The sequence below is a fragment of the Marmota marmota genome, unplaced genomic scaffold (genome assembly GCF_001458135.2).
Source record: "Marmota marmota marmota unplaced genomic scaffold, marMar, whole genome shotgun sequence".
Lineage (NCBI taxonomy): Eukaryota > Metazoa > Chordata > Mammalia > Rodentia > Sciuridae > Marmota > Marmota marmota.
In genome coordinates this window covers 1,180,906-1,192,381 of record NW_025999891.1, presented here as the reverse complement: position 1 = coordinate 1,192,381, position 11,476 = coordinate 1,180,906, and the positions used below count along the sequence as shown (strand labels likewise).

The following is an 11,476-nucleotide window of genomic DNA, read 5'->3' as shown; positions in this document are numbered from 1 at the left end:
TTTAGAAATGTATAATAATAGTATGTAGATTATGCTTAAGACAAAATACTCAGAAGTTAGAAATATCTCCTAAAGTATTTTCTGTACAATGAATGAGACTTGATTAAAAATCTTTAGAAACAAAAGAATGGCAGCGAGACAAGAAAAGTGATCAAACCAATTTAAAAAAAAAGATTGGAAAAAAAATTGGCAAAAATACCTGCTCAATCTACATAGTGATTTGTTATACTATTCTCTTTACTTTCATCTATGTTTCAAAATCTCAAAAAAAAAAAAAAAAAGATTAAAAGACTAAACAAAACAATGAAATTCTGAAGAAAAAAGTAAATATATTGTATTAAAAAAAGATATGGCAAGGTCAGGGGTTGTGAGGCACTCTTGTAATCCCAGCTGACTCAGGAGGCTGAGGCAGAAAGACAGTTAGTTTGAGGTCAGTCTCTACAGCCAGATCCTGTCTCAAAATGAAAAATAAAAAAGGGCTGGAAATGTTAATCAATGATAGAGTGCCCCTGGGTTCAACCCCCTGTACTGCAAAACAAAAACATAAGTGGCAAAAAGCAGAAAGGGTAAATAATTCTATATAAGTGATATTAATAGGATTCTAAAACAATGCAATTGTCAGAAATTATTCTTCAAAGAAAAGATATGTATTGTAAAAAATTAAATGATTCTGAAGTTATTAAAATGTATAGTGATTACTCTAGGCACTGTGGCATGGGTCTGAATTGCTGGATGTTTGACATTAAGTAAGGTGCTCGATCTTTCTGAAAAAATAGGGATAACAATATTTATCCTAAGCAGGGGTTATTATGAAGATTAAATACTGCCATACTGGAAACTAATGGCTACTATTATTAATAAAATTGCATTGAGGGAAGGGAGGGGGAAGGGTGCATAGGGGTAGGAAAGACAGTAGAATGAGATGGACATCATTATCCTAAGGACATGTATGAAGACACAAATGGTGTGACTCTACTTTGTGTACAACCAGAGATATGAAAAATTGTGTTCTATATGTATAATATGAATTGTAATGCATTCTGCTATCATATGTAACAAATGAGAATAAAAAAAAAATCTTGACACCTTTAAAAGCTAGGAAATTGGTAGGTGGTAAAAGAAGGAGTAAGCTGCAAGTGCTACATCTGTACATGAGGTAGTGTAGCAGAAACTGCTGGTTGTTTCCTGTTATCTGCTTCCTCTTCTTCTATAATGGAACATCCTAAATTTTAGCTATGCACATGGCTGCCTAGAATAAAAATATTTACCAGTATTTACCATAGTTAGGTCTGGCCACATGACTCAGTTCTGGCCAATAGGATATAGTCAGAAATGGATATGAACTCCTAGGACAGGTGCTTAAAAGAAGTAGTCTCTATCTCACTGAAAATGAAAGCCATGTACAGCAAAGCAACAAAGTGAGCAAAGGCTCTTTGTGATACCACAGAATGCCAAGCCAGAAAACCTGGGCTTCTTTCACTTGAGAGGGAAATCTCCTTCTACCTTAATTTACTGTTGCTTTAGGATTTTATGTTTCTTGAAGCTAAACATTATCCAAACTAAAATGAGAGACTATAATATCCTATTGAATTCTTCTAGTTGATAAGTAGAGAAAATAATTAAAAGTATTTTATCTAAAAAATTAGAATGAAGGGGCTGGGGATGTGGCTCAATCGGTAGCTTGCTCGCCTGGCATGCGTGCGGCCCGGGTTCGATCCTCAGCACCACATACAAAAACAAAGATGTTGTGTCTGCCAAAAACTAATAAAATAAAGTAAAATAAAATAAAATTCTCTCTCTCTCTTTAAAAAAAATTACAATGAAGAATTAAAATGTAATAGGTACAGAGGTGGTGGTTGCATATAATCAATGTTCTATGTATGTTTCATTGAATTGTTTGTTTTGAATGTTTAATTTTGTTAGATAAATTTCATTTCAACAAAAAATATTTAAATACATCATATACTGTCTAGAAGAGACATTCTTAAAACAATGAGATTAAAGAAAAAAAAAAAAAAGGAGTGGGGGATAGGCAAAATTCTGTTGGGTAAAGATAAAAACGAAACAAAAACCCAAATAGGATACAAAGCAAGAATGAAATGGAAAGAAAATGTAGAAAGCAAAACTCTCTGAAATACAAGAAGGAAAATAAAAAACACAACTGCAATTGTGAACCAATACCACTTTATCATATCAAGTAGGTCAAAAGAGTAATTCAGACAATAATAGTGTACTTAATAATCACTTAGTAGCTATGTATTCAATTTTAAATGGTACAAAAATACAGTCTCAAAATCAATGAAACGTAATAAAAAAAGATTATTAGATCATAATTAAAAAAAAAAAACAATAGTGCTGGGCATGGTGGCACACACTTGTAATCCCAGTGACTCAGGAAGCAGAGGCAGGAGGATTGTAGGTTCATGGCCAGCCTCACCAACTTAGCAAGACCCTGTCTTAAAATAATAAAAAGGACTGGGTATGTAGCTCAGTACCCACCCCCTCAAAAATTTTTTTAGAGAAATGGATGATTTTCTGGATAAGTTAATGAAATTGGAAATGTTCCCCAGCATGATTGTGGAGATATCTATACTATTGTATATTTTTGTCAAACATTATCCAATTGGTGAATTAATTAATTAATTAATTAGGTACCAGGGATGCTTAGCCACTGAGCCACATATTTTCTTTCTTTCTTTTTCTTTTTCTCCTTCTCTTTTCTTTTCTTTTCATGTGAGGCAAGCACTCTACCAACTGAGCTATATCCCCAGCCTCCCTGTTTTTATTTTCTATATTGAGATAGGGTCTTGCTAGATTGCTAAGGCTGGCCCTGAACTTGCAATCCTACCTCAGCCTCTTGAGTCACAGATTACAGGGATGTGCCACGGTGCCTGGCCAATTGGTAAATTATTTATTCTATATATTTATATTATATTTTAATAATCCTGACTAAAAAATTCAACACAATATGTAAAAAACCTGGGGTTGAGGGTGTAGCTCAGTGACGGAGTACTTACTGAGAAAGCATGAGAAGCTGGGATGGATCTGCAGTCTCTCAAAAAAAAAAAAAGTCTATCCAAAAGTACTACAGGCTGAGACACCTTTATACAGGTGAGTTTCTTCAACTAATTTATATATTCATTCAATGAGTATTTATTAGTGGCAGGGGAGGGGCCTATGCCCTACAAACTGTTGTAAACACTAGGGATTAGAATAGTAAATAAAAACAAATTGTTGACAGGCTAGTAGAGGAATAATAAATGAGTAAAACAAACATAAAAACAAAAATCAGGGGGCTGGGATTGTGGCTCAGTGGTAGAGCGCTCGACTTGCACATTCGAGACCCTGGGTTCAATCCTCAGCATGACATAAAAATAAATAAGTGAAATAAAGGAATCATGTCCAACTACAACTAAAAAATAAATATTAAAAAACAAAACAAAACAAAAGAAAAACAAAACAAAAAATAGGTAACTCGGTGGTAGAGTGCTTGCCTAGCATGCTTCAGGTCCTGGGTTCAATCTGTAACCACACAATAAATAAATGAATTTTATGTATTTACATAAAAACAAAAATCAACTGTCAGTTGATGGTCAGTGCTAAGAAGAAAAAGTCCAGTAAGAGAAGTCAGTGTGTCTGGGGCCAGGGTACTGTGTTTTATTTTATTTTTTTGGGTGGTGATGGGGATTGAACCAGGGGCATTTAAAAACTGAATTGCATTTCCACCCTTTTTTATTTTAAGACAGGGTCTTTAGGGCCTTACTAAATTGCTGAGGCTGGTCTTGAACTTGTGATCCTCCTGCCTCAGGCTCCCAAGTTGCTAGGATTAGAGGTGTGAGCCACCATGCCCTGCTCAGTCCTAGTTTACTTTTTATTTTTGTGACAGGGTCTTGTTAACTCGCTGAGTTTGTGATTCTCCTGCCTCAGCCTCCACAGTAGTTGGAATTACAGGTGTGTACCACTGTGCCTGGTTCAGATGCTCATTTATATAACTCATCTGGGAAATAACTCTCTGATAAGATTGACCCCTTAAATAGGGATCTGATGTAAATCAGAAACTAAATGCAGTTGGGTAATAGTAAATAGGAGAGAAAACAGAAGTGCATAGGCCCAGCAGTGTGAGTTACGGGGCATGGCTTAAGAATGAGTATAGGACAGTTGGGTTAGATAGGAATAAGTAAATATGGTTCAATAGCTGGATCCCAGATATATTTTAAAGGCAGTAATGATAGTAGTGCTAATAGACTAAAGGCGGGGTATGAGAGAGTCCAAGCCATATATATTTTCCAGGTCACAGAAAGAGAAAAGCTGCTTCCTATTTCTTTTTATAAAAAGTCAGCATACTGTAGTTCCAGCACAGTGTACACCTATAATCCTAGCTATTCTGGAGGCTGCAGGAGGAGGATCCAAAGTTTGAAGCCAGCCTGGGCAACTTAGTAAGACCCTATCCAAAATAAAAAATAAAAAGGGCTGGGGATACAGCTCAATGGTGGAGTACTTGCCTAGCAATGGATGAGCTCCTTCCAAAGGGAAAAAAGAAAGACTTAACTACACAAAATTTTAATTTCTTTGAGAAAATTCCATAGATAGTGGAAGGTAAATTGTATAAAATACTTCCAATATACTTACCCTGAAATCCACACCCACAAATAAGTCCTGTAAAGAAATTAGCATGTATCTACTGTGTACTCAGATTGTAGGATAATACATGTTCATATGTGGTAAAGTTTAACTTAAGTTAAATGCACACAGACTAAACAAATCAACAGATGATGCTAAGATAATTTTAAAACTATTCTGAAAAAATGAAGTTAGGTTTCTACCATACATTGTATAGCAAAATAAATTCCAGATGAAAGATTTAATAATAATTTTCTTTCTCTTTCTATCTCCCCCACCACCTGTGCTGGGCATCAAACCAAGGGTCTAGGACATACTAGACAAGCAATCTACTTCTGACCTGTATCCCCAGCCTCCAATAATTTTTCAAAAAGTAAAATAACAAGAAGAAAATATCTTACTCATTGATTTGATGTTAGAAAAACTTTTCTAAGCATAAAAACAAAGGGCAAAAAGGAAGATTTTACTACACATAATTTTAATTTGTTTGAGAAAATTCCATAGATACTGAAAGGTAAATTTTATAAAACACTTCTAATATAAATGACTGAAAAATAATTAAAATCCTTACAATCAAGGCCCTAAAAAATAAGTGAAGCATATTTTAATTATAAAGGGACAGAAATAAGGAGATTCTTCAGAAAACTTGGAATGGAACCACAATTTGACCCAACTATCCCACTCCTTGGTTTATACCCAAAGGACTTAAAATCAGCATGCTATAGTGATGGAGCCACATCAATGTTTATACCAGCTCAATTCACAATAGCTAAACATGGAACCAACCTAGGTGCCTGTCAACAGATGAATGGATTAAGATAATGTGGTATATATACTCAATGGAATATTACTCAGCCTTAAAGAAGAATGAAATCATGGCATCTGCTGGTAAATGGATGAAGGTGGAGAATATCATGCTAAGCAAAGTAAGACAATCCCAAAAACCAAGGGCCAAATGTTTTCTCCTATTGGTTCAAATTATCTTCAGATAACAATGATAAACTCTGAGTAAAATTTTTAAAAAAAGAACAAAATACTTGAAGGTACTAGACAGTAAAATCAACACAGGTAGATTCACAAAGGGACTTGACACTTAGGAGGAGGAGCTGGGACACAGTGAGTTAGCTCTTCTCCAACTTTTAGGTTGAAGGCAGGTCATAGCTGGTGGCTCCATACAGAACTAAAACTCTTTTTTTTTTGGTACCAGGGATTGAACTCAGGGGCACTCAACCACTGAGCCACATCCCCAGCCCTATTTTGTATTTTATTTAGAGTCAGGGTCTCACTGAGTTGCTTAGTGCCTTGCTATTGCTGAGGCTGACTTTGAACTCAAGATCCCCTCCTGTCTCAGGCTCCCAAACCACTGGGATTATAGGCGTGTGCCACTGCACCCAGCTAGAACTGAATTTTTAAAAAATGTTGAGTTCTTTTTAAAAAAAATTATTTGTCCTAATTTGTTATATATGAGAGCAGAATGAATTTTGATTCATAGTACACAAATGGAGCACAATTTTTTATTTCTCTGGTTGTACACAACGGAGAGTCACACAACTTGGGTCTTCATACAGTACCTAGGGTCATGATATCCACCTCATTCCACCATCTTTTCTACCCCCATACTCCCTTCCTTCTCCTCCCTCCCCTTTGCCCTATCCAGAGTTCCTCCATTCTTCCCATGTTCCCCACCCTGACCCCCATTATGGATCAGCATCCACTTATCAGAGAAAACATTCAGCCTTTGGGTTTTGGGGATTGGCTTACTTCACTTAGCATGATATTCTCCAGATCCATCCATTTACCCACAAATGCCATGATTTTATTCTCTTTTAATGCTGAGTAATATTCCATTGTGTATGTATACCATATTTTCTTTATCCATTCATCTATTGAAAGGCATCTAGGTTGGTTCCACAATTTAGCTATTGTGAATTGCACTGCTAAAAACATTGATGAGGCTGTGTTATTGTAGTATGCTCTTTTTATGCAAATCAAAATTACTCTAAGATTTTTTATTCACTCCAGTCAGAATGGCAGTTATTAAGAATACAAGCAACAATAAATGTTGGTGAGGATGTGGGGGAAAAGGCACATTATTTCATTACTGGTGGGACTGCCAAATTGGTGCAAACAATCTGGAAAGCAGTATGGATATTCCTTAGAAAACTTGGAATGGAACCACCATTTGATCCAGCTATTTCACTCCTTGGTGGACTTACCCAAAGGACTTAAGAACTGAAACTCTTTTGGAAAACTCAGACTATCTGGTCTGAAGAAAAGCAGGATAATGTTCAGGACAATCAAAGCTGCTAGAAAGCAAGGAAGGAAATCTCAGAAAAGAGCTAGCCAGAGAGAAGACAACCCACACTTGGTGTGTAAACAATGCTGGAACTTCTGGCTGACTTCTGAATAATGTGGGCAGAGTTTGTGCAGTCACACAGACAGAAAAACAAAATGGATATCTGATGTTCTACAGTTTGAGTCCAACCAACTGAAATCCCACTAAAACAAAACCATCAATCCTCTCTTGAGGAATAAAACAAACCCAAATTTCCACAACATAGCAGTCACAATTTCAGGATGAAATTCAAAATTCTTTTAATACACAAAGAAAGGGGAATATGTGATGTACTCTCAAGGAAAAAAGTCAGTAAGTAGAGCCCAATTCTTTTTTTTTTTTTAAATATTTAATTATTTATTTATTTATTTTAATTTTTGGTGGATACAACGTCTTTGTTTGTATGTGGTTCTGAGGATCGAACCCGGGCCGCACGCATGCCAGGCGAGCGTGCTACCGCTTGAGCCACATCCCCAGCCCAAGCCCAATTCTTATATGACCCAAATGTTGGAATTAACAGCAAGATTACCAAAGGTACTATAACTGTATTCAATGAAGACTATATGATTGAAACAAATAAAAAGGAACTCTCAGCTGGGAATAGATCTCAGTTGGTAAAGTGCTTGCTTCTCATGCACAAGGCCCTGGGTTCAATCCCCAGCACCAATAGAGGCGGGTGGGGGGTTGGGGGGGGAAGGGAAGGAACTCTCAGAAGAGAAACAAAAATTATGAAAAAGAATCAAATGGAACTTCTAGAACTAAAAACACCCTAGATGAAATAAAAAAAGTCCCTGGATGGACCTAACAGACTATGGACATGACAGTGAAGTTAGTAAATCTGAAGTTGGAACAACAGAAATCATCTAATCTGAATAACAAAAGGGAAACAAAACCATAAATTAATAAAGCCTCAGATACATGGGGGACCAAAGCCTAACTAAACATTATATATAACTGAATCAAAAATGGAGAAAGATGGGAGCAGAGGAAAAAACAAAAACAAAAACAAAAAACCTTCAGTCATATTCTGAAGTTCCCCCAAATTTGGTGAAAGACAAACTATAGATTAAAGCCAAAAGCAATATAATGCAAAGAAAATCATGAGATGGGGCTGGGATTGTGGCTCAGTGGCTAAGCGCTTGCCTTGCACATATAAGGCACTGGATTCAATCCTCAGCATCACATAAAAAATAAATAAATGAGGGCTGGGATTGTGGCTCAGTGGTAGAGTGCTTGCCTAGCATGCACAAGGCCCTGGGTTCTAACCTCAGCACCAATAAATGTAAAATAAAGATATTGCATCCACCTAAAACTAAAAAATAAATATTAAAAAAAAAGAATCCCTATCATCTTAAATAAATAAATAAATAAATAAATGTATTGTGTCCATCTACAACAAAAAAATAGATTTGAAAGAAAAAAAAAGAAAGTCATGAGACACATCATAACAAACTACTAAAAACTAAAGATATAGTGATTTTTCCCTGAAAACATTTGCTTATAAATGAAAGCTTAGCTAATGCTTAAATAAACATGTTGCTCTGAAAAAAAAAAAAAAACCTAAAGATATAGAGAAAAATCTTGAAAGCAGCCAGAGAAAAATGACATATTACATATAGAGAACAATGAATGTCTTATCAGAAGCCTGAGACAGAGGATGAACTGCGTTAAGACAGAAAAAGTTTCTATATTCAATGTACCATCTTTTAGAAGAAAGTGTAATAAAGTCACTTTCTGACAAAAGAATACTAGGAAATTTGTTACCAGTAAACCTGCTGTACAAATGAAGCTACAGCTCTTCAAACCAGAGGAAAATAATACCATTTGGATACTTGGCTTTTCATGAAGCATTGGTAAACACTGTATAAACAACACATTTACTATCCTCTTAAATTTGTGCATATATATTTGTTTAAAGCAAAAATCATAACATTTTACAATAGATGCTGGAAAAACTGAATATCCACATGCAAAAGAATTAAGTCAGATCCTCTCTTAAATACCATATGCAAAAATTAACTCAAAATGGATGAAAGACCTAAACTTTGGGGCCAAAACTACAAACTCTTAGAATAAAATATAAGGGAAAATTTTTATGATTAAATTTGGGAATGACTTCTGTTATACATACCAAAGGTACAGACAACAAATGAAAAAAACAGATAAAAATGGTAAGTTTCATGTTATGCATATTATCCCACACCTCTCCCCACAAACCTTAGATAACAATGAATAATTTCATCAGCATAGGGTTTTAGAATTATTTAAAATTTATTACTACTAGCTGGATACGGTAGTGTACACTTGTGAATTCTAGCTATTTGGGAGGCTGAGGCAGGAGGATTATCAAGATGAAATTTTAAAAGGACTGAGAATGTAACTCTGGTAGAGTTCCTCTGGGTTTAACTTCTGGTACTGCAAAAACAAACAATAACAAATCAACCTAATACTAAATTAGCAGGATCAAACTAGCTTGTCTTTGTTTTTGGAGACAGAGTCTCACTAAATTGCCCAGATCCTTCCACCTCAGCCTCCCGAGTTACTGGTATATAACATTTTATGGTGTATGATATACTGTAACTATATTACATGTTAAAGCATTTATCTCCCAACCACTATAAAAATAAAGGACAGTGCAATGGGTAAATGCAGTGTACAGCTATAAGGTTTCTACATTTTATGTGAAGTACTACAGTAATTCTCTGTAGGCTGAAAAGTTAATTAATTTAAAGCCCACTAGAAAATAGCTGCAAAGAGATATAGCTAAAAAGGAAATAAATGAATTAAAATTGGATTCTGAAAAGTAATTCAAATAATCTAAAGGAAGTCAGGAAAGAACATAGAAACAAAAATCAGAAAGAATAAATGCCAGTCTATATTAAAAAGTAAGAGCCAACTATATGTTGTCATTAATAAATTCATTTTAAATTTAAAGAAATAGACTAGTTAAAAGCAAATGGGTGGGCCAGGTGCAATGGCACATGCCTATAATCCCAGTGACCTGGGAGGATCACAAATTTTGAAGGCAAAGAATTACCAGAGATAAGAGAGGGTAAATTAGTTGGGAAGATATAATTAATCATATACATGCCTAATAGCATAGCTTCAAAATATATGAAGTGAAAACTGACAATTAAAGGGAAGAATCAACAGCCACAATTATATTTGGAGATATTACCACTTCTCTCAAAAATTAATACAACACCAATATAAAATATCAGTAAAGATACAGAAGATTTGAACAACTATCAATCTCCTTGACCTACTTTTGTAAAAGTCTATATCTAGCCAGGTGTGGTGACACATGTCTATAATTCTAGAAACTCAGAAGGCTGAGGCAGGAAGATTGCAAGTTCAAGGCCAGCCTGGGCAACTTAGTGAAAGCCTGTGTCAAAATAAAAAGTAAAAAGTTCTGGGAAAGTAGCTCAGTGGTAGAGCATTCCTGTATTCGTTCTCCAGAACTGTGAAAACCCATTCCCCCAAACAATCCCTTAAAATCCCCTCTACATTCCACAACTACAAAACACATTTTTTTCCAAACGCATTAAGAGTGTTTTTTCAAGGTAGACAAGTGCTGAGTCAAAAGTTTCAATTACTTTAAAAGGACTGAAATTATACAGATGGTGTTTTCTGATCACAACTGAATTAAGTTAGAAATCAATAAAAAATACTTGGAAAATCTCCAACATTGGGAAATTAACACACTGACAGATAATGTGTCAAAGAAAATATTATATGAAAATTAGTGATATCTGTAAACTGAATGATAATACAAAAAAAATCAGGGATAGGGTTAAAAAAGTGCTTAAAGGAAGATTTATAGCTTTAAGTATAATTATTAGAAAAGTCTAAAAGCAATGACCTAAGGTTCTCAGCTTAAAAAGCTAGAAACAGAGGAGCTGAGGTTGGGGCTCAGTGGTAGAGTGCTTGCCTAGCACGTGTGAGGCACTAGGTTCAATTCTCAGCCCACATAAAAAAAATAAAGAAAGATATCATGTCCATATACAACACACACACACACACACACACACACACAGCTAAAAGCAGAAAAGTAAACCCAAAGTAAAAATAAAATAATGAAGATAACAGAAATTAATAGGACATAGTCAAGACATATTATAAATCACTTTATGTCTACAAATTTGGCAGCTTAGATGAAATGGACAAATTTCTTGAAAACTAGAAGTCACAAAAATTGTTGTTTAAACATAAAATGGATAATATGATGAAAAAGAATATGTGCATAATTATATATTAAATTGAGTGAATTAATTATTATCAAAATTTCCCAGCTAATGTTGTCTTATGAGTAAATTCTATCGAACATTTAAAAAAAAATTAACACCACTATTACACAGTCTTTCCAAAAATGGAGGACAGAGGTTACACTTTCTAAGTCATTTAATAAGGTCAAAATAACTCAAAGGTAAGGTCACAAAGATTTTTAACCAAAATACTGACAAATCCCCTCCCTCAAATAAGAGTATATGCAAGGTAGTTTTGACACTTAAAAATCTATCA

At 34.9% G+C, this 11,476-nt stretch overlaps 1 protein-coding gene across 4 annotated transcripts in view; it reads right to left on the bottom strand.

Annotated features, from left to right (window-relative positions):
- Smg6 (SMG6 nonsense mediated mRNA decay factor) overlaps positions 1 to 11,476 on the bottom strand; it is a 226,473-nt gene that overhangs the window by 46,094 nt on the left and 168,903 nt on the right. The window lies entirely within an intron of this gene.